Source organism: Chiloscyllium plagiosum, unplaced genomic scaffold, assembly GCF_037043375.1.
Source record: "Chiloscyllium plagiosum isolate Xiang-an unplaced genomic scaffold, Cpla_swu_hap1 HiC_scaffold_10, whole genome shotgun sequence".
NCBI classification, from domain to species: Eukaryota; Metazoa; Chordata; class Chondrichthyes; order Orectolobiformes; family Hemiscylliidae; genus Chiloscyllium; species Chiloscyllium plagiosum.
The window spans coordinates 68,935,707-68,956,640 of record NW_028270148.1 but is presented as its reverse complement, the minus strand read 5'-3'; the positions used below and the strand labels follow the sequence as shown (position 1 = coordinate 68,956,640).

Here is a 20,934-nt window from a genome sequence, read left to right as displayed (position 1 = left end):
TAATCCCAATGCCCTAATTCTTTGGATCTGGGTTGGAATCACTACTTCTGACCCTAACTCACCAAGTGCAGAAATCTTTGGAGGGTTTCTTTGTAGAAGCCAAACCCCTGGAACCAGCACTGACTGTTGTAATCTGGGTTTTAAAAAAACAAACCGTTTAAAGGATCCAAGTGTCATTGAAAAGATGCCGAGAGAGTCTCAGTGTGAGGGGAAGGACGCCACATTGGTGAGGGTTAGGAAATGGGTGAAGTCAGGGGGCCTGGCAGAGTCATTGAGATCTACAGCACAGAGCCTTTCAGCCCATTGAGTCAGTGCCTGTCAAAACCAACCACCTAATTAATTCTAATCCTATTTTCCAGCACATAGCCCATAGTCTTGTATGCCTTAGCATTCCAAGTGCACATCTGAATACTTTGTAACTGTCTTGAGGGTTCCTACCTTGAGCACCTTTACAGTCAGTGAGTTCCAGATTTCCACCACCTTTTTGATGAAAAAATTCTTCCTCACATCCCCTCTGAATCTTCTGCCACTTACAGTAAATCTGTGCTCCCTGTCATTGATCCCTCTACTAAGGGGAATAGTTTCTTCCTGTCTATGCCCCTCATAATGTTATACATCTCAAACTTGACTCCCCTCAGTAATCAATGCTCCAAGGAAAACAACCCAAGTCTATCCAATCTCATTTCGTAACTAAAACTTTCTAGTCCAGGCAACATCCTGGCAAGTCTTCACTCTCCAGTGCAATCACATCCCTCACCTTACCCCAACCTCTCAATCCAGATAAGAGTGAGGTGGTGCACTTAGCTAGGCAAACAAGGCAAGGACTCTGGGAAGCATTGAGACATCTTGGTGTGCATGTCCATTGATACCTTAAGGTAGTGGGACAGGAAGATAAAGTGATTAAGATACTTGCCTTATAGCCAAGGCATAGAATCTAAGAGCAGGAAGGTGATGCCAAAACTATGTAAAATGCTGGTTCAACCACAGCAAGTGTATTGTGGATTCCAGAACTGCACAGAGCACACTAACAGCGGTGGAAGCAACATTTATATGCAGCAGCCAACACAATAGGGCACTAACATCACAAAATCCTGATGCTGGGGAGTTTTTCAAATTTCATTCAGCATATCACATTTGAGTGTTCAGGTGTGTTATAAAAGGCAGCACATTGGGAAATTCCTGCAGCCTCTCCTTTTGATACTTCTATCATTGTTTAGCTTTCAATGTTTCAGAGTTCGTGTAGACTGCTAAATTACCCTGAAATGTTTTAGCATCGTGTAGGACAGTGATTAACCTGAACAAGGCAGTGCTTTGCGCAGCTTCCCTCTGTAAGTCAATGTGTTAGGAGCTAGAGTAAGGAAATAAACTTCCCATTGCCTTGAATGACATTGCGCTCCCTTGAAAATCTGGTAAAATGCTTTCTTTTCCTCAGAGAAGTGAGGAATCATCTCTGATTTCAAACTCTTATTAATAAGGTGTGTGTAGATGTGGAAGGTGTATACAGGCTAGGCCTGAGCACATTACTTGTAATCTCACTGTTGTCCACATTAAATTGCAACTGCTTCAACTGCTTTCTGTGGCAGAGAATTCCACAGGTTCACCTCTCTCTGGTTGAAGACTTCTCTCCTTATCTCAGTTCTAAATGGCCTATCCTATAAACTTAATCTGTGACCCCTGGTTCTGGACCCCCTAATCATTGGGAACATCCTTTCTGTGTTTATCTTGACTAGTTGTGTTAGTATAAGCAGTTAGATCATGAGCCTTGGTTAGAGGTGTGTGCAGTGGCAGTATGAGAGTGAGTGATAGCCCTGTCAGCATGAATTGGCAGAGAGAATACAGTGGTACTTACCCTTGCAGAGCACAGAAGATAATCAAATTTCTTCCTGTTGTGCACTGCATTTCACCTGTGACACTGCAGTGAACTATCTTGGTCCAAGTTGGCCGAGTCTGGTGATATGGTCTCTTTTGCGAGTCAGCAGGAAGACCTACTGCCCTCCTCCCTATCAGGTCCCTGTCACTGAACCGTGGAACTAACCTGCCTTTTTCAGCCAATTCCTGGAGGATAATAATGCAGGACCCACAGTTGGAGGAGCATTTCCTGGCTTTGTAGCATTTTCCCCACGATACCTTGAAACATTCACTGGAGAACTTGATTAGATTAGATTACTTACAGTGTGGAAACAGGCCCTTCGGCCCAACAAGTCCACACCGACCCGCCGAAGCGCAACCCACCCATACCCCTACATTTACCCCTTTAACCTAACACTATGGGCAATTTAGCATGGCCAATTCACCTGACCTGCACATCTTTGTGACTGTGGGAGGAAACTGGAGCACCCGGAGGAAACCCACGCAGACACGGGGAGAATGTGCAAACTCCACACAGTCAGTCGCCTGAATCGGGAATTGAACCCGGGTCTCTGGCGCTGTGAGGCAGCAGTGCTAACCACTGTGCCACCGTGCCGCCCATAACTTGGATGAATGATTATTGAGATGGAGACATGAGGATTGCACATATAAACTCGCCAAAGACCATGGTACCATGAACAACACTTGGTACAAAAAGCACTGCCAAACAATAGAGATAACACAGCCCAAGTCTTAAATTGCTGCACATTAATAGCAAAAATGGCACTTTCTACACTACATCCACTTTAAAGTGAAAATAGCTTCCATTTATTTCTGTGTGATCCTATTCTATTTTAAAATTCATGAGCAAATAGATAGGTGGGTTAAGAAAATGTTTAGCATGCTTGCCTTCATTGCTCAGACTTTTGAGTACAGGAGTTGGGAACATTGAGGTTGTACAGGACATTGGTGAGACCTCTTTTGGAGTACTGTGTCCAGTTCTAGTCTCCCTGCTATAGGAACGATATTATTCAGATTTCTGTTGATGAAAATTCTATTTTCTGGAAAAAATACCCAACAGGTCTTTCTATCTTCTTGTCATCTTCTTACAGGATTGCACACCGACACCCACATCACATCACCAGATCATCTATGCAGACAACACAATTGGGCAATCACAAAATGACTTTTCTGTTTAGTCTTTGAAATGTAGCTGGTACATATTTCATACCAAATGGCATAACTTTAAACTGGTAAAGCCCATTTAGTGTCACAAAAGCTGAAATTCCTTTTGCTGTCTCGGAAAAAGGCACCTGCCAGTATCTTTTTTATATAACAAAATATAAATTGCTTGTCCCAACTTCTCAATGCAGTCTTCCAGCAGTGGAATAGGATATGAATGAGATTTCAGAGCTGCATTGAATTTGTGGTAATCAACACAAACATTGGACACCATTTGGTTTTAGCACCATCATAACAAGTGAGCTCCATTTACTGCAACTCATTTTGATTATATTGTGTTCGAGCATGCTTTCAATCTCTTTTTGAATTTGTGCTAATTTTAGAGGTTAAGTCTACAAGGATGTTTCTGAATTGGAAGAGCATTTCCTCTATCTAAGTCAGATGTAATGATATTATTATTTCCCAGCTTATTCTGACATATCTCTCCATGTGATTGTAATAACCCATTCAGGTCATTCAATTTTCCCATGGAAGATAATTCAATAATTTATCCCCAATTTTGAGAACTTACTCATTATCCAAATTAAATTGAGGAATATCAAATTTAAATTTATCTGGATTTGAATCTTCACTCCAAGTTGTAAATAGTACCACATTCTCTTTTTTGCTTTCCACCCCTATCAAAATACTGTGTGAACATAGTCACATGACACAGTTTTTCTTGTATCTGATGTTTTTATCATGTAATTCACCTCACTCCTTTCGATTTGTTAAAGACCACTATAATTACAATTAGATTTTACTCATGTACAGGGATACAGAAGTACAGTGAAAAGTGCAAAAAGTTGCCATTCCTGATGCCACCTTAGATACATAGCCACCTTGGTACAAAATCTTAGATTACAACTAGAAAAATGAAGAAACTGGTTAAAAGTTCAACATTATTTTCCAAATTATACTAAGAAGAACTGTTAAGCTGAACTTTTATTTCTTTAGTTTTCTACTTTATACTAAGAAAAGTTCAGCAGTATGTTCCTTCTTTAGCCAAGGGCTTGAACATGCTTCATGTTAAATCTTGTTCTTAAATTTTCATTTATCACTGGTAGTAATATGAACACTTCATCTCCTCTCGCGAAACTACAAGTTTTTGAATCTTGTCTGTTTCCTGTCTCATCACATGCTGTCCTACTTTCAGATGCTCTCCAGCCAACTCACCCATTCTATTTAATCTTTCTCTCTAAAATTTGACACTTGGCCGAAATATGTGGTCTTTATACTCTGACTTATCAACTTTTTGTTAATTTCAGTGGTCTTCTCACCTCTTGTCCATAAACTAATTCAAGTGGACCAAATTTAGTTGATTCATTTGGTGCGAAAGTAATTTCAAAAGTAAAAATAGAATTCCTTTATCCAAATCCTCTGGATAACCATGACTATAAGCCCTCAATACGTTCTTTAAAATTTGATGCCACTGTTCTAATGTTCCTTGCCTTTCTGGATGGTAGGCAGTTGATTTAAATTATTTTATTCCTAAGCTACCCACAACTTCCTTGACTAATTTTGATGTAAAATTAGACCCTTCTTCTAATTATACTTCTATGTGTAATCTGTATCTAGTTTTTAAAACAAATTGATTAAATCTTCTACAATCCTTTTAGCTGTGATATTGCACAATGGAATGGCCTCCAGTAATCTAGTAGATACATCCATTATGGCAAATAATATTGATTCCCACTTTTTGTTTTAGGAAGGGGTCCACACAATCAATTAAGACTCTTGTAAAAGGTTCCTCAAATGCTGGAATAGTATTAATGGTGCTGGTTTTATCATTTCTGAGGTTTTCCTATTACCTAACATGTATGACATGTCCAGCAAAATTCAACCACATCTCTGCAGTCTAAGCCAATAAAAACGTTTTTGTGGGGAGATCCAAGATGGCGGCAACTCAGCAAGTCTGAGTCTATAGTGCTCCTCCCAAGACTTGGGCAAAGTGGGTCACCCGCCTCTACCACACTCACTAAATCATTTAAAATAGTTTTTACTTAATGTAATTAATTGCTCAGCACTAAACGTAAATAGTCTAGTCTCCTGTAAAAATGAGAAGGGGGAAAAGAGCCCGCGGTTCTCAGCAAGCAGGAGCCCCTCCTCCACCCCCACCCCCCAGCTGCAGCAGAGGTGTCCGTAGCCACTCCGGGGGACTTACCTACGGTGGCGGGCCTCGCGGAAATAATCTCTAAACTCCATGCGAAGATCGATGTCTTCCTTGAAGAGTCCCGAAGCCAATGGAATTCACTCTCAGCCGCACTACAAAAGCACAGCCGAGACATTGAAGAAATTGAGTGCCGAGTCGGAGAGGTGGAGTTAAAGGCCGCAACCTCCGAGACCATAGCAGAATCGACTGTGGATCGGGTCCGGACTCTCAAACAGCGAGTCCGGACCTTAGAGAATCACATTCGTTTGCTGGGCCTTCTCGAATGGGAAGAAGAAGGCCAGCTTACAGCGTTTCTCAAATAGTGGCTTTCACAGCTGTTAAATCTGGAGGCTGGATCAGGCCAGGTAAGGGTGGAATGGGCCTACTGGGTTGCAGTGCACGGGCCTAGCTCGAACCAGCGCCCCCGCCCTGTCCTGTTCTGGCTGCAGAGTTACAAGGAGAGGCAGATGCTCTTGGAAGTTTCCAGAAATCTTGGGATCCAAGATTATATTATTTCAGGACTTTTCCCCAGCTTTGGTCCGAAGGAGGAAGGCGTTTGACGAAGCGAAGAAGCGTTTAACGGACTTAAACATTCTGTACTCCTTGTACTACCCAGCTACGCTATGCTTCAGCCATGAAGGGTCCGTGTATAACTTCGGATCACCAGAGAAGGCCAAGGAATGTTTGGACTCTCTTAGATAAATTATGAGAGTTAATTGATGTTGTTTTGCCCTCTCCCCACCCTGGTTTACCCCCTTTTTTTTCCTTTCATTACCTTATTGTTTAATATTATCTCCGGGGGGAGAGGGGTGGGAAGAGGGGTTTATTTATTTATTCTTTACTTAGCGATTTTCTTACCCTTTTTTTATATATATATATATAGGCCAGGGTGTCTAGTTAATGTAGATGGGGGGGCAGGTGGTTACCTTATCCTATTTTATCTCTGTCCTGAGGAGTGGGGTTGTTTTCCCCTGCTATTCTATATTATTATATTTAATTATTATTTGCTGAGACTGTAATTTTATAGTCATTTATGTTCATATATGGTATTAATATTATCAAATATATCCAGGTGTTGGTGTGGTTGTGGGGGTGGGGGGGGGGGGGGCGGGTACTCATTGTTAATTCTAGCTCAGTAGTATATTTGAATTTTCTTTATCCTATCGTGGGGTGCCTGGGTCAAGGGTGGGGCACTGGTTGGGAGAGGTTATGATGGGTTTTTGGAAAGGAAGTGATGCCCCCTAGGAATAAGGGGGAAGATCTCCATTTAAATACGTTTTATATTTTTTTATTTAGAAATAGTTTTTTATTATATTGATCTGAGTGTATTAAAGAGCCTTTATTTTTGTGAATTTTATATGCTCTGTGCTCGGGATGTTTTGGATAAGGTTTCTTCTCCCGGGGGGTCTCGGACTTGCCCGGTGATTATAGGTAATCGGTCAATCAAATGGTGCACCTGGAATGTCACGGGGAGTAATTCACCAATCAAAAGGAAGAAAATATTATCAAACCTCAAGAAAGGAAGGATTGATATAGCTCTCCTACAGGAGACACATTTATTGGATAAAGAACACCTGAAATTACGACAGGGAAGAGATTATTTTCCATTCTCTCTTTCTGTGCAAGGAAAAACATTTTGGTAAACTGGGTGGCTGAGGGCCCTCATGGACTTGCGAGTTGGCACAGAGTAATTATGGAATATACTCCCCCGACTTCCTTACAAATGTGGTGCACCAGGAGAAAAAGCAAATTACTCCATAAAATAGGGCAGCCCTTCTTGAATTACACAAATACAAATATCTCGGTCATCCTAACAAGGGCCTTTATTTAATTGAGAGGGTGAACCTGGCTGGTCCGGGACCCACACGAATACGGGTTTTGTTGTGATCTGATGTTAACACATTCCAAGCATGTGAATTACTACTTAATTTCTGTGTTATCCGTTGTTTTTTTTTCTCTCTTGAATAATGTAAGAGTTTTAATCATACACTCTAGTCAGTTGTAGGTTAGATGAGTAGTTAGTTGAGTTTTGTTTTCTTTTTCTCTCTGTATTTCTTTTTTTTTCTGTTTGATAGATTTTGGTTATTATTTATTTAAAATTTAATTGTATATCAATGTTTATACTTGTTTTTTTTTAGTTTTCTTTTGTAAACGTGTAAAAACATGTTAAATTTTCAATAACAATATCTATAAAAAAAGTTTTTGTATTTTGGCTACAGTTTTCCTTTTTCCCAAATGAGCTCCTACTGGTGATGTATGTGTTACCTGCACGCCTTCTTTCTGTAACTCACCAAGATTACAATTTATTTGATAAAATTCTGCCCATGCTTCATCAGCCTGAATATGTAATTGTCTCCATTTCCTCAATAAGACGTCATTTTTAAAATACAGTCAGTTCTGACAATAACGCGATAGTTCCAATCTTGTGCGATCTCGTGTTATAAGAAAGTCGCACAATAGTTGAGCCATTTAAACTAATGGGACTGGAATCATGTTATAACTAATACAGGTAAGGGAAAGTTCAGATTCTACAAATAACAGTCTAAATTCTTCAATCGCATTAAAGCCAAATCATGTAGAAGCAACATGCCATTATAGCAGAACTGACTGTAGCAACATTCTGGGATACGCTCACATTCTTCTTCTGTGTTTACTTTTTGATAGATCTGCTTTTTAAAAAATAAATATCCAGTTTGTCCTCCACCTGTTCTTATTTTTTTCTCAACCTTTTGATCAAACATAGTTTCTGATTGTTGAAGTTCAACTTCTCTGTCTTTATTCTTCGATATCTCCTCCCGTTTCAACCTATGGCTTAGTGACCTTGTAATGACACAACCAAGAAAATTTTTGGGATATATTTCCTGTAATATTTCAGTTGTCTGATTCTCCACTGGCTTTTCAACCATAGTAGGTATCACTCTCACCTGTGAAGCAGGTGTAACATTCCCGAGGATAAACTTTATCTCTGGAACAGAGAATTTCTTACACTTACCACCAAATTTCATCGAACTCTCTAATCTCACTTTATACAATCAAACACTATTAATCTTGACTATTTTCAATGAGATCTCCTTTTCCTTTACTACCTAAGGATTTGTCTTTTCTCCAACTTCTATCCCTCATTGAAATGGTTGTCAGAAACCAAATTTTGATTTATGAACTAACTCATAATCATCTGCCATTTCTGCTGCTAATCTTGCAGTTTTAACTGTCTGGTCTTCCGCATGAATTCCTACTACTTCAGGAAGTGAGTTTTGAACTCCTTCAAAATAACAGTTTCTCTAAGAGACTGGTCTATTTTTAATGCCCTCATCCACCAATCAAAGTTACTTTGATCCTTTCAAAGTCAATAAATGCTTTACCAGGTTCCCTCCTTAGATTCCTGAAACATTGTCTGTTAGCTTCTAGCACTAATTCGTATGCACTTAAGATGGCTTTTTTCATCTCCTCATTCTCCCTGGATACCTCCTCTGATAGTGATGCAAATACCTCGCCAATTTTGTTTGAATCAACAACATCCACATGGTCACTGGCCATTTCATTTGTTTAGTCACTTTCTCAAATTGAATGAAAAAGGCTTCTATGTCCTTTTCATCAAACTTTGGTGATGTTTGGACATATTATTGCAGACCTCACCAGGCGTTTGGCTATGATGGGTTTGCTCTTCATCATTGTCCCCATCACTACTCCTACTTTCTACTTTTGCTGTTTTAAGTTGACTTCTACTTTCATTTCCAATTTCTAAAGCTCAGGAACTCTCTTCTCTCTCTTTATCCCTTTCTCTATGAGGGCCTTCCTTTCCTTTCTTTTTTGATCTGCCAGGGCTATTCTTTTCTTTTCCCTCTGCGTTTAATTGTTATTCAAACTGTTTCATTTCCTTTTCATATTCAACTTGCTTCACCAATTTTAACCATTTACCATGATTCAGTTTGCATTCCTGGCAATTGTAATTACAGAATTATTGCCGCAATTGTTTCCCCTTTCCTCACAGACACAGCTAATTCCAACTTCAATTTGTTTGCCAACTTCAAAAGCTTTGCCTTGCTCATTTTCTGTAAAAAACCCAAAGTGACTTCTTCCACTCCCAGGAAATTCTTAGCGACTGTGCTCTATTACACAAAGCACACCTTATTTAAACCAACCAAATACTATATGTGGAAAAAATACCAACACTCACCACTCACTGTCTTTGAGGCCAATAATCCCAAACCCAACCTGGAATTAGAGATTTTGATCGTGACAAAAGCCCACAGTTTGCTATGGATCAGAACAAATCCCCCTTTAAAATATATCAAGGAGATAGCCGAGACCCTTATTTAAGGACAAGGTGCTGCAATGTTCCAGATGTAATTTGATTGGTTATACTACTCAGCTTTAAGCAAAACATGTTTTATTCTTACTCTACAGTTAAAATAGAAACAAACGAAAGAAGATTGGTCTAACTTTAACTGTATTAGAAAATTTAACAGGAAGACAGATTACTTAACTAAACAGCAATTGTTCTAATATAGTAATATCCCACAAACACACCCTTGGCAAAGGCAAATTCAATAAAATAATTTTCTCACGTACAATTCTGGTGGCAGAGAGAACCCCAGCTTTAAGCTGTAACCCCATCTAAGGCACTTCAAAACCCCAACTATTGAAACTAAACTGAAACCCTGGTTTTGTGGGAGCCTGACTCCACCCATTCATGCTGCTTTTATTGTTTCAACATTTTTTTTTAAAACAAAACTCAAGGCCTCCCAAACTGTTTACTTTATTAGCCTGAGCAGACTGGTCATTACCTCTGTTTCAATTTCACTTCATAAAGTAAAGGACAAAATATACCTCTTAAAGCCATAGTATCGTCACACCAGAACGGAGGGATGTGTTGCTAGAGTGCTACCTGAGAACTGGATTTCTGCACATTATAAAAGGGGAGGAAGAAAGTGTAGGTAGAATGAAGGCGTTTTCTGGTTAAGAAACAGTTGGCTGTGTTTCCAACTGCTATGGTCATTGTGCTCCTGGAAAGGGAGGCTCTACTGAGGAGTATAGCAGAGAGGAAGATAGCTTCACCAACCAGGTTGAGGGATAGCAGCAACATGGACAATTGGAACATCACCCTCAGGAAGGGCAGGAAGAAAAAGGGCAGAGGAAAACATGAGCAGCCTCCTGTGTACAGAAGGAACTAGCCTACAGGTAAGGGCTACTGTCTTGAGGATGAAAAACAATCAAAAGATGAAGACTCCTCAGATAAGTGAACGGCAATGTCACTGAAGACTATGCCTGTTCTGGGTGTCTGCCATCACACTGTGTGCTGTGGTGACAGATAAGCAGATGGCCACTCAGTGAACTGAAGGTCACCATGGAGCTAAGCTTCTACGCCTTTGGTTGTTTTCAGGTATCTACTGAAAATGGGACTTGAGGTTTGACCTAGAGGGAGAAGGTGAATAGGCTGGGGCTTTTCTTCCCTGCAGTGTCAGAGACTGAGGTGTGACCTTATAGAGATTTATAAAATCATGAGGGGCATGGATAGGGTGAATAGCCAAGGTCTTTTTCCTCGGGTGGTGGAGTCCAAAACTAGAGGGCATAGTTTTAAGGTGAGAGGGGAAAGACTTAAAAAGGACCTAAGGGGCAACCTTTTCACACAGTGTGTATGGAATAAGCGGCCAGAGGAAGTGGTGGAGGTTGGTACAAATATAACATTTAAAAGGCATCTGGATTGGTATATAAATAGGAAGGGTTTGGAGGGATATGGGCCAAGAGCTGGCAAGTAGGACTAAATCAGTTTGGGATGTCTGGCTGGCATGGATGTGTTGGACTGAATGGTTTGTTTCCATGCAGTATGACTCTATGTGTAGGTTCTCCAATTCTGCAGCACATTAATCCATTGAGGCTCATTTAAAGATTCTGCACATCTAGACTTCTCATCAAAGGCTAACTTGTATCCATCCATGAGGTTATTTAGCTCCCTGTGACATAATCCAGAATGGAATGACTGGCATGCTGCCATAGGTGTCAAGATAATGTGGAAGGGTTTCTGGGTTCATCCCTTCACGTTTTCCTGTCGGCACAAAATTGAATATTAATCACTCAACAAAATACCTAAAGTGGTGGCAGCCTAGCTGCCCATGATAGGAGCACTCAAATGCATTCTGAATGTAGCTACTCTGGAATGACCGTGCCACAGTCAATACAGACAAACAAGTGTCCAGTGTCAGAGTGCAGCCTTGCTTCTGACAGGATCTTCTGTTGCCTTGTACATTTTCAACTGATTGGTTGAGCTTTCTCTCTCCACCAAAGTTGCCCTTATACATTGCAACATTTATGCCCCTCAGGGAAGTGAGCTGAAGGATACTTCAAATTGGCTAAATGAACAATGCCATTCACTCCTTTGCAACACAGTGGTCAGGTACTAAGGTCAATCACACATCTGCTGATGTCCTCTGTGAAATCCATCCAGGTCTGCTTGGTGTCCTCTTGGCTGATCTGTGGCCTAGCTCCATATACCTGCTTTTAGCCCATTCCTTTGCTTAACAAACAATTATCTATCTCAGATTTAAAAGCATACACTACCATTTGTGGAAGAAAGTTCTAAATATTTACCATTCTTTGTATGTAGAAAGTGCTTTCTAACATCTCTCCCAAATGCTCTGTCCCTAATTCTCAAACTATTTCCCCTCGTTCTAGAATCTCCAACCAGTAGAAATAATTTATCCTATCTTTTCCTGTTAATATCTTGGACTTCAATCAGATCACCCCTTAACCTTCTAAATTCTAGAGAGAAAAAACATAATTTGTGTAATCTCTTCTGTTGTGTAATCACTTTGTTAACTTCTGAAATCAAGGTATCATTCTTATAAACCTGTGGTGATGAACAGTTATCCTCCACTGGAGGACAACATATGATCGCATGTCTCAGATGTCACCAACCGCTTTTCTGCATATGCATTTGCGTTGTAAGCTTAGATATGCAGACCACAATTTCAAAATTTATAGTTGACATAAAACTTGCAGTGAATAATGAGAGGTATGTTGATGGATCCTAAAGGCAAATGGTGGGCGGCACGGTGGCACAGTGGGCGGCATGGTGGCACAGTGGTTAGCACTGCTGCCTCGCAGCGCCAGAGACCCGGGTTCAATTCCCGACTCAGGCGACTGACTGTGTGGAGTTTGCACGTTCTCCCCGTGTCTGCGTGGGTTTCCTCCGGGTGCTCCGGTTTCCTCCCACAGTCCAAAGATGTGCAGGTTAGGTGAATTGGCCATACTAAATTGCCCGTAGTGTTAGGTAAGGGGTAAATGTAGGGGTATGGGTGGGTTGCGCTTCGGCGGGTCGGTGTGGACTTGTTGGGCCGAAGGGCCTGTTTCCACACTGTAATCTAATCTAAAATCAAACTTGTGGAATAGGCACACATGTAGCAGATGAAATTTAACATAGAGAATTATAATTTGACACATTTCAGTAAAAAAAAATGATTGGCAATATTAATTAAATAATACAAACTTAAATGAGGTGCAAGAAGAGTGGGATTGTAGAATTATATACATGATCATTGAAGGTTGCAGGTTGATGAAATAATTAATTAGACATACAGAACCCTTGACATTTTATAAATAAAGATGTGAATTGATGGCAAACCTCTTTCAAACACGTGTGCATGGCAGTGATTTCTGGCTCTGGAAATCAATGTGCCTGCACATCAATCAGAAAGTGTGGACCCTCTGAGCTGCTTCATGGCTACGCAACTTAGATAGAACTATACTCAGAGAGCTTATAGTTAGTTACCTGTTGCATTCTCCAGTGTCCACTTGCCAATCAGATAGCTCCCTTTTCTTCTGTGGCATAAATTGTTATTGTTTGAAATGTGACATTTGTGTTGATGAAAACCTTTAACATGTCTTCTCTTCAACAGAATTCAAGTTCTGTACATCCAAGTGAGTATTTATTGAGGTAAGCAAGCATCTTGGGACTTAGTAAATTAAAGTTCAAATAGAAGTAGACAGTGGAACAGAAAGATAATTTTATGTGTTCATGAGGTGTGGCCTTTTCAGCCGAGGCCAGCATTATTTTTCATCACTAATTATTATGGAGAAGATGGTGGTGAGCTGCTTTCTTGAATCACTGCAGTCTTTGGTATTTAGAGGCACTTACAGTACTGGTAGAAAGGGATTGTCAAAACTTTGCTCCAGAAACAGTGAAGAAATTGCAATATAATTCTGATATAGGATGCTGTGTGACTTGGAGGGGACTTTACAGATGGTATACAGATTCCACTGCATCTGCTGCCCTTGTGGTGGATGCCATGATTTTGGGAGATGCAGTCAGAGGAGTCTTAGTGGGTTACAACAGTGAATTTTGTAGATGGTACACATTGTTGCCACAGTGTATCAGTAGTGAAGGGAGTGAATGTTAAATGTCTTAGAACAAGGAACAGGACAGCAAAGGAATGGGCCCTTCAGACCACAATATTGTGCCAAACATGCTGTCAATTAAACCAATCCCTTCTGCCTGCGCTTGGTCCATATCTCTTCATTCTTTGCATATTTATGTGCTCTTCTAAAAGTCCCTTAAATGCCACTATCATATCTGCTTCCACCACCAGCCCTGGCAGCATGCTCCAGACTCCCACTCTCTGTGTAAAAATCTTGCTCCTCACATCGCCTCTGAAATTTGACTCTCTCACCTTAAACGTACGCCCCTAGTTTTTAGACATTTCAACTCTGGGGAAAAAGATTCTGTCAAATTTATCTAAGCATCTCAATTTTATAGACCTCTATCAAGTCTTCCCTCAGCTTCTGCCAATCCAGATAAAACGAACTGAGTTTTTATATCCTCTCCTTATCGTTCATACCTTCTAATTCAGGCAGCATCCCCATAAACATCCTCTGCACCCTCTCCAAAGCCTCCACATCCTTCCTGTAATGTGTTGACCAGAACTGATTTCAATACGTTTTTGTGGACCTAACTAAAGTCTTAGAAAGATGCAACATGACATCTGACTCTTGTACTCAATTCCCTGACCAATACAGACAAACATGCCATATGCCTTCATTACCACCCTATCTACTTGTGTGGCCACTTTCAGGGAGCTGCAGACTTGAACCCCAAGATCCCTCTGTACATCAACGCTGTTCAGTGTCCTGCCATTAACCATATGCTTTTTCTTAACATTTGATCTCCCAAAGTGCAGCACTTCACACTTAGTTAGATTAAACTCCGTCTGCCATTTCTTTACACATATCTGCAAATGGTCTATATCCCGTTGTATCCTTTGACAACCTTCTACAATATCCACCACAGCACCTATCTTTATGATGTCTGCAACTTACTAATCCACCCATCTACATTTTCATTCCAAGTCATTTCAATATATATCACAAACAGCAGAGATCCCAGTACAGATCCCTATGGAACACTATTAGTCAAAACAAAACCCTCCACCATCACTTTCTGCCTTCTACTGGCAAGCCAATTCTGGATTCAAGTGACCAACTGACCATGGATCACACAAATCTTGATCTTCTGTATGAGCCTACCATGAAGTACCTTGTCAGAAGTCTTACTAAAATCCATGTAGACAACATCTACTGCTCTACCCTTATTGATCACCTTCATCATCTCCTTGAAAAATTCAATCAAGTTAGTAAGACATGACCTGCCCTGCACAAAGCCACGCTGACTGTCCCTAATTAGGTCATACTTTTCCAGATGCACATAATCCTATCCCTAATAATTCTCTCAATAGATTCCCGACCACTAATATGAGCCTCACTGGTCTATAATTTCCTGGATTATCTCTATTTCCCTTCTTGAACAGAGGGACAACATTAGCTACTCACCAGTCCTCCGGGACCTTTCCACTGGTTAGCGAGGATACAAAGATCTTGATCAAGGCCCCAGCAATCTCCGATCTTGCTTCTCTCAATAACCTGGGTTAGATACCATTGGACCCTGGTGACTTAATGCTCTTCAAGAGACCCAACATCACTTCTTTCTTGATCTCAAAATGCTCTAGCATATTACCATGCTCCACACTAATATCATCATCCTCCAAATCCTTCTCCTGGGTAAATACTAATGCAAAATACTCATTTAGGATCTCACACCCAACCACTGCCTCCAAGCACAAGTTCCCTCCATTATCCTTGAGCGGTCCTATCTTCTCCGGAGTTATCCTTTTGTTTTTAATGTATGTATAGAATGCCTTGGATCAGGTGCCTATCAAATGGGCTGCTTTGTCTTGGATGGTTTATTGAGTGTTGTTGGAGCTGGATTCAGCAGAGTAGAAAATATTCCAACAAACTCTTTCCTGACTTGTACCTTATAGATGGTGGACAGGATTAGGGAGACAGGTAAGGTCCATGCCACAAAATCCCTAGTCTCTGGCCTGCTTTTCCAATATTTATATGGCTAGCTTATGGTCAATGGTAACCTTCAGGATGGTGGTAGTGGAGGACTCAGCAATGGGATTGACGCTGAATATCAAAGGTTGATGCTTAGATTTTGTTTTGTTGGAGGTGGCCATTATCTGGCGCTTATGTGACACAAACACTACCTGCTACTTATTAGGCTAATCCTGGCAGTGCACAGACACAGAGTTTTTCAATATCTGAAGTATGCTGAACATTGTGCAATCATTACTGAACATCTTGCTCTGACCTTATGATGGAGTGAAGTTCATTGATGAACTACCTGAAAAGGTTGGGCCTGAGGTGCTCCTGCAGTGATGCTAAGTATTACACCAAGCTGCACAGAGTTTTCCCAAGATTTTAAAAATTTGTTCACAGGATGAGGGTGTTGCTGGCTAGGCCAGCATTTATTGCTCAAGTATAATCCCTGGTTAAAATTCAATCATATTACTTTGGATCTGAAGCAATATGTAGGCCAGACCAGGTAAGGATGGCAGCTTCCCTCCCTAAAGGACATTAATGAACCAGATGGAGTTTTACAACAGTCAGCTGTTGAAAGATAGTCATCATTGGCTAATTTTTTATTCCAGATTTTTACTGAGATTTCAACATCTGCCCTGGTGGAATTCAAACCCATGTGCCCAGAATATTAATGTGGAGCTAAGGATTACTAATCCAGTATGTTAACACTTAACCACCACCTCATCCCCTCCCCCAATTCTAATATACTCCAGTTTTTCTAGGACTCCTTAAAGTCATTCCCAAGATTGGAACAAGGCCATAATGAGATCAGAAGATGAGTGACCCTTGTAGAACCCAAACTAAGCCGCAATGAGCAGGCTATTCATTTCCAAATATTGCTTGATAACACTGTCAACAACTGCTTCCATCACTTATCAAGGCTCACTATTTTGGAGTCATCACAGATGTGAAAAAGATTTAGTCAACCTATCCAAACATTTAACATATCTGATTGACAAACTCAAGTTAAAAGAAAACACTCAGCATGTTCTTAATGAGAAAATAACTGCTGTGAACAAAGTGTTTTTAACAAATAGCAAAAAAGAATACAATGGCTCATTTATAATTCTATAATCTCTATGCCATCATACATACCCCCTCCCTTCAGGCCCACTGTTGACAAAAGACAGACTCTCAAAGACAGACAAAACATGGATATTAAGGCAGAAAAGAAAACCATTGGGAAACACAGTTGGATAGCACCAATTCTGGATCACAGGATTTGATGTTTTCTTTTGCTTCCTTCTAATTCTTCAAAGTTGACCTAAAGGAGTTTGCACATTTGTGCTCGGTCTGTCACTCACTGATCAAAAATTCATTCATTCAATATCTCTGAAAGTGTTTTATTTCTAGTTCAGTGAAAGCTGAGAGGAAGCCAGTTGGTGTTACTGGAGACTTTCTGATACCTCCACACAAAAGCAAAGGCACAGAGAGCTTCTTGATGTTTCACTTCGCAGGGTTCCATTGGTCCCTAATGGCCACCTAATCAGGAGTCAATCAATTGTCCCCTTGTTCAGAACCCATTGGCTCTGTTCTGTTTTCATTTGTAGCCAGAATGCAGCTCCATTTTGACAGCTTTAAGAATTAGAGGAAAATGAAAAGAAATAGCTTAAAAAGAAATCCATCTACATTTGGGTTCTGAGTCACCAGACTCAACTACTGTCGAAGTTGCTGATCCTCAAGAGCCATCTTTCACTGCTGTGCCAATTCACTGCTGCCACTGCCTTGCCGCTGACTGTGCTGGACACACCAACATCAAAGTCTAGTCTCTCGTTGCAATCCACCTTGTCAAAGTCACTGTGATGCCCTTCCGCCACCACCAGCACCAGACCTAACCAACAAAACCGTTGATCCCCCAGTGCCATCTTTGCCATTGGGCCCATCTTATTGACGTCAGCTCCACTGATGCAGCAGCCAATGATTTAGGGTTCTATACTCACCCTGGTAAAGTACATAAGGGCTCACTCTCCCCACGCTGGGCTCACTCTCCCTTGCTCTCTTCTGCCACAGGTCTGGGATAACTTGTCACTGCTGATGCTGTTTGAATTCTTCACAGTAATGGGTAAAGTAAAAAGTCAAAGAGAATAAAAGGAAAAAGAGAAGGAAGAAATAAAACAAAAGTAGATTGAGAGGATGAGTTCTGAGCTCAGCAGCCCTATGCCACTGTCATCTTGAACTCAGAATGAATTCTTTCTGGTTGATTCTGGGTTTCCTTAGTCCTCTCTATTGCATGTTGCTACTGCTGATTAGCATGCAGTAATTCCGTGTTGTCAATTCACTGGATAGTTATGTCACTTTTAGGTATGCCTGGTGCTGCTCCTATTAACAATCTCTGAAGTGGGATTAGTATGTGACGAGGTGGCTGAGAGGTTAAGGCGATGGATTGCTAATCCATTGTGTTCTACGCGCGTGGGCTCGAGTCCCACTCTCGTCGTTGTTATCAACGATTTTCAATTTATGGGCAGCACGGTGGCACAGTGGTTAGCACTGCTGCCTCACAACGCCAGAGACCCGGGTTCAATTCCCGCCTCAGGCGACTGACTGTGTGGAGTTTGCACTTTCTCCCCGTGTCTGCGTGGGTTTCCTCCGGGTGCTCTGGTTTCCTCCCACAGTCCAAAGATGTTCAGGCCAGGTGAATTGGCCATGCTAAATTGCCCGTAGTGTTAGGTAAGGGGTAAATGTAGGGATATGGGTGGGTTGCGCTTCGGCGGGTCAGTGTGGACTTGTTGGGCTGAAGGGCCTGTTTCCACACGTAATGTAATGTAATGTAATGTAATCTAATCTAATCTAATACCTGAGTCCCAAACAAATTAACACAGGGTCAACAAATTAAAGAGGTAAACATGTGACTCAAAGATTGGTCTGGGAGAAACGTGTTCAAATTAATGGGGTATTGGAACCAATAATGGGGAGGGAGGGAGCTGTTCCAATGGGACAGGCCCCGCCTGAATTATGTTGAGACCAATGTTCTGGAGGATCACTTAACTAAGGCTGTGAATAGGACTTTAAATAAAATAGTTGGGGTGGTGTGGTTTGGTTCAATTGCATGGAAAATTCTGGAAAGAGTTTTGTGGGGAAAAGAGGACTCAGCAGAGGTTAAAGTTTCCAGAATAAGTAATAGGACATAGAGTACAGAAAGGGTAAGGAATCCAACTTCAGGCACAGCAGATAAGGGAACAACAATGAGAAGGACAGCCAATGCAAGACTGAGGGTGTTGTACGTAAATGCATACAGCATACAAATAAGGCTGTGGATTGGGCAGCATGGTGGCACAGTGGTTAGCACTGCTGTCTCTCAGTGCCAGGAACCCAGGTTAGAATCTAGCCTTGGGTGACTGTGTGGGGCTTGCATGTTCCCTGCGTCTGCATGGGTTTCCACTGGGTGTTCCAGTTTCCTCCCACATCCAAAGATGTGCATGTTAGGTGGATTGGCCGTGCTCAATTATCCTGTTGTATCCAGGGGTGTTCAGGCTGGGTGAATTATCCACATGGTAAATTTCCTGAAGAAGGGCTCATGCCCGAAATGTCGATTCTTCTGCTCCTTGGATGCTGCCTGACCTGCTGCAACACATTTTCCAGCAACACATTTTCAGCCACACAGAGGCTATCAAATTAGCTAACAGCCTATGGTGTTCCGTCAACGTCCTGGTTTGGATAGAGGATTGGCTAACTGACAGAAGGCAGAGAGCAGGGATAAATGAGTTTTTTTTAGAATGGGAGCCAGTGACTAGTGGAGTTCCACAGAGGCCAGTGTTGGGACCATAACTATTCACATTAACGATCTGAATGAGGGAATGGAGGGCATTGTTGCTATGTTTGCAGATGACACAAAGATATGCGGAAGGATAGATAGTGATGAGAAAACTGGGGGTGTGGGTGGTTGCAGGATTTGGACATGCCAAGTGAGTGGGGAAAGAAGTGGCAGATGGAATACAATGTAGCAAAGTATGAGCAATAGAGGCATAGACTATTTTCAAAATGGAGAGAGCTGTAGAGGCCAATTCATTAAGTGTATTTAAGACAGAGACAAATAGGCTCTTGATTAGCTAGGAGTTCAATGTTATAGGAAGAAGGCAGGAGATTGGGGTTGAGAAATATATCAGCCATGAATGAATGGCAGGGCAGATTTGATGGACTGAATGGCCTAATTCTGCTCCTGTATCTTCTGGTCTTATGGTTCTGGCATGCCCCCTCAACTCTCCATTTAACTAGGATTGATCCCGTAGCTCAATGTTCATGACAGAGGTGGGGATACACTGAGCCATGAGGTGGCAGATTGAGGTTGAATACATTTCTGTCCTGGTGATGGCCCATAGAACATCAAGGACTCCAGTTTTGTATTGTTAAATGTGTTCAAAGCCTGCCCCATTTCGCACAGTCATTGTGCCACACAATTTGATGGATGGTATCCTCAATGCAAAAATTGAACTTTTGTGTCCATGACATTGTGCAGTGGTCAATTCTACTAATGCTGTCATAGAATTAATGTATCTCTGACAGGTAGCCTGGTGAGAATGGGGTCAAGTAGACTTTTCTCTTTTACTGGTTCCCTCACCACATATTGCAGACACTGTCTAGCAGCTGTGTCCTTTACGACTTGGCCAAATCAGTGAGTGAGTGGTGATTCAACTCAGTGGTGCTTTCAAGCCACTCTTGATGATAGGTGTTAAAGAGCCCTCACAGAGTATTGTCTGTACCCCTGGCACTCTGAGGTATTCCTTTAGGTGGTGTTCTATATGAAACAGTACTTTCTGATTTATCAGCTGAGATGGGAAGATGATAAATGATATAGCACTGTATAAACTGTATAGGAGGTACAGACTGTACAGCACTGTGCTGCTACCTCTGGTAGGTCTGACCTGCTGGTGGGACAGAACATACCCAAGGATGTTGAGGGTGGTTCCTGGAATATTTCATGGTATGATTCTATGCATATGATCATACCAAGCTGTTGCATGTGTGACAATGCTGTCACTCTAAAAAGGTTATTTTGTCCTGGGTTTTTTGAAGAGAGGTTTAAAAGCAGAGGTGACCAAGTGTATACTGAAGGTGACCTTAGTCAATACATTAGGTTTTTTTCAAAACAGGTGTAACAATGGAAGGGGAGTGGCCAGTTCTCCCAGATCAGGCTTTCTAGTTTTTTTTAAACTGTAGCAGTAAAAACTGGTTGGGTCCCAGAAGGGTTTTCAAACTTCTGTAAATGATTCCTAACTGTGACTTTCTCTGAAATCTCTCATGTAGTTGTTTCCTCCTGGATTCAGAAACTGCATGTAAGAATCTGTGTCTGCATTTACCTTTTT

At 41.3% G+C, this 20,934-nt stretch overlaps 1 non-coding gene across 1 annotated transcript; it reads left to right on the top strand.

Annotated features, from left to right (window-relative positions):
• Positions 1-17,986: 17,986 nt before the first annotated feature.
• Positions 17,987-18,068, top strand: trnas-gcu (transfer RNA serine (anticodon GCU)). The gene has a single exon. It is a non-coding gene; the product is annotated as a tRNA-Ser (tRNA).
• The last annotated feature ends 2,866 nt before the right edge of the window (positions 18,069-20,934 follow it).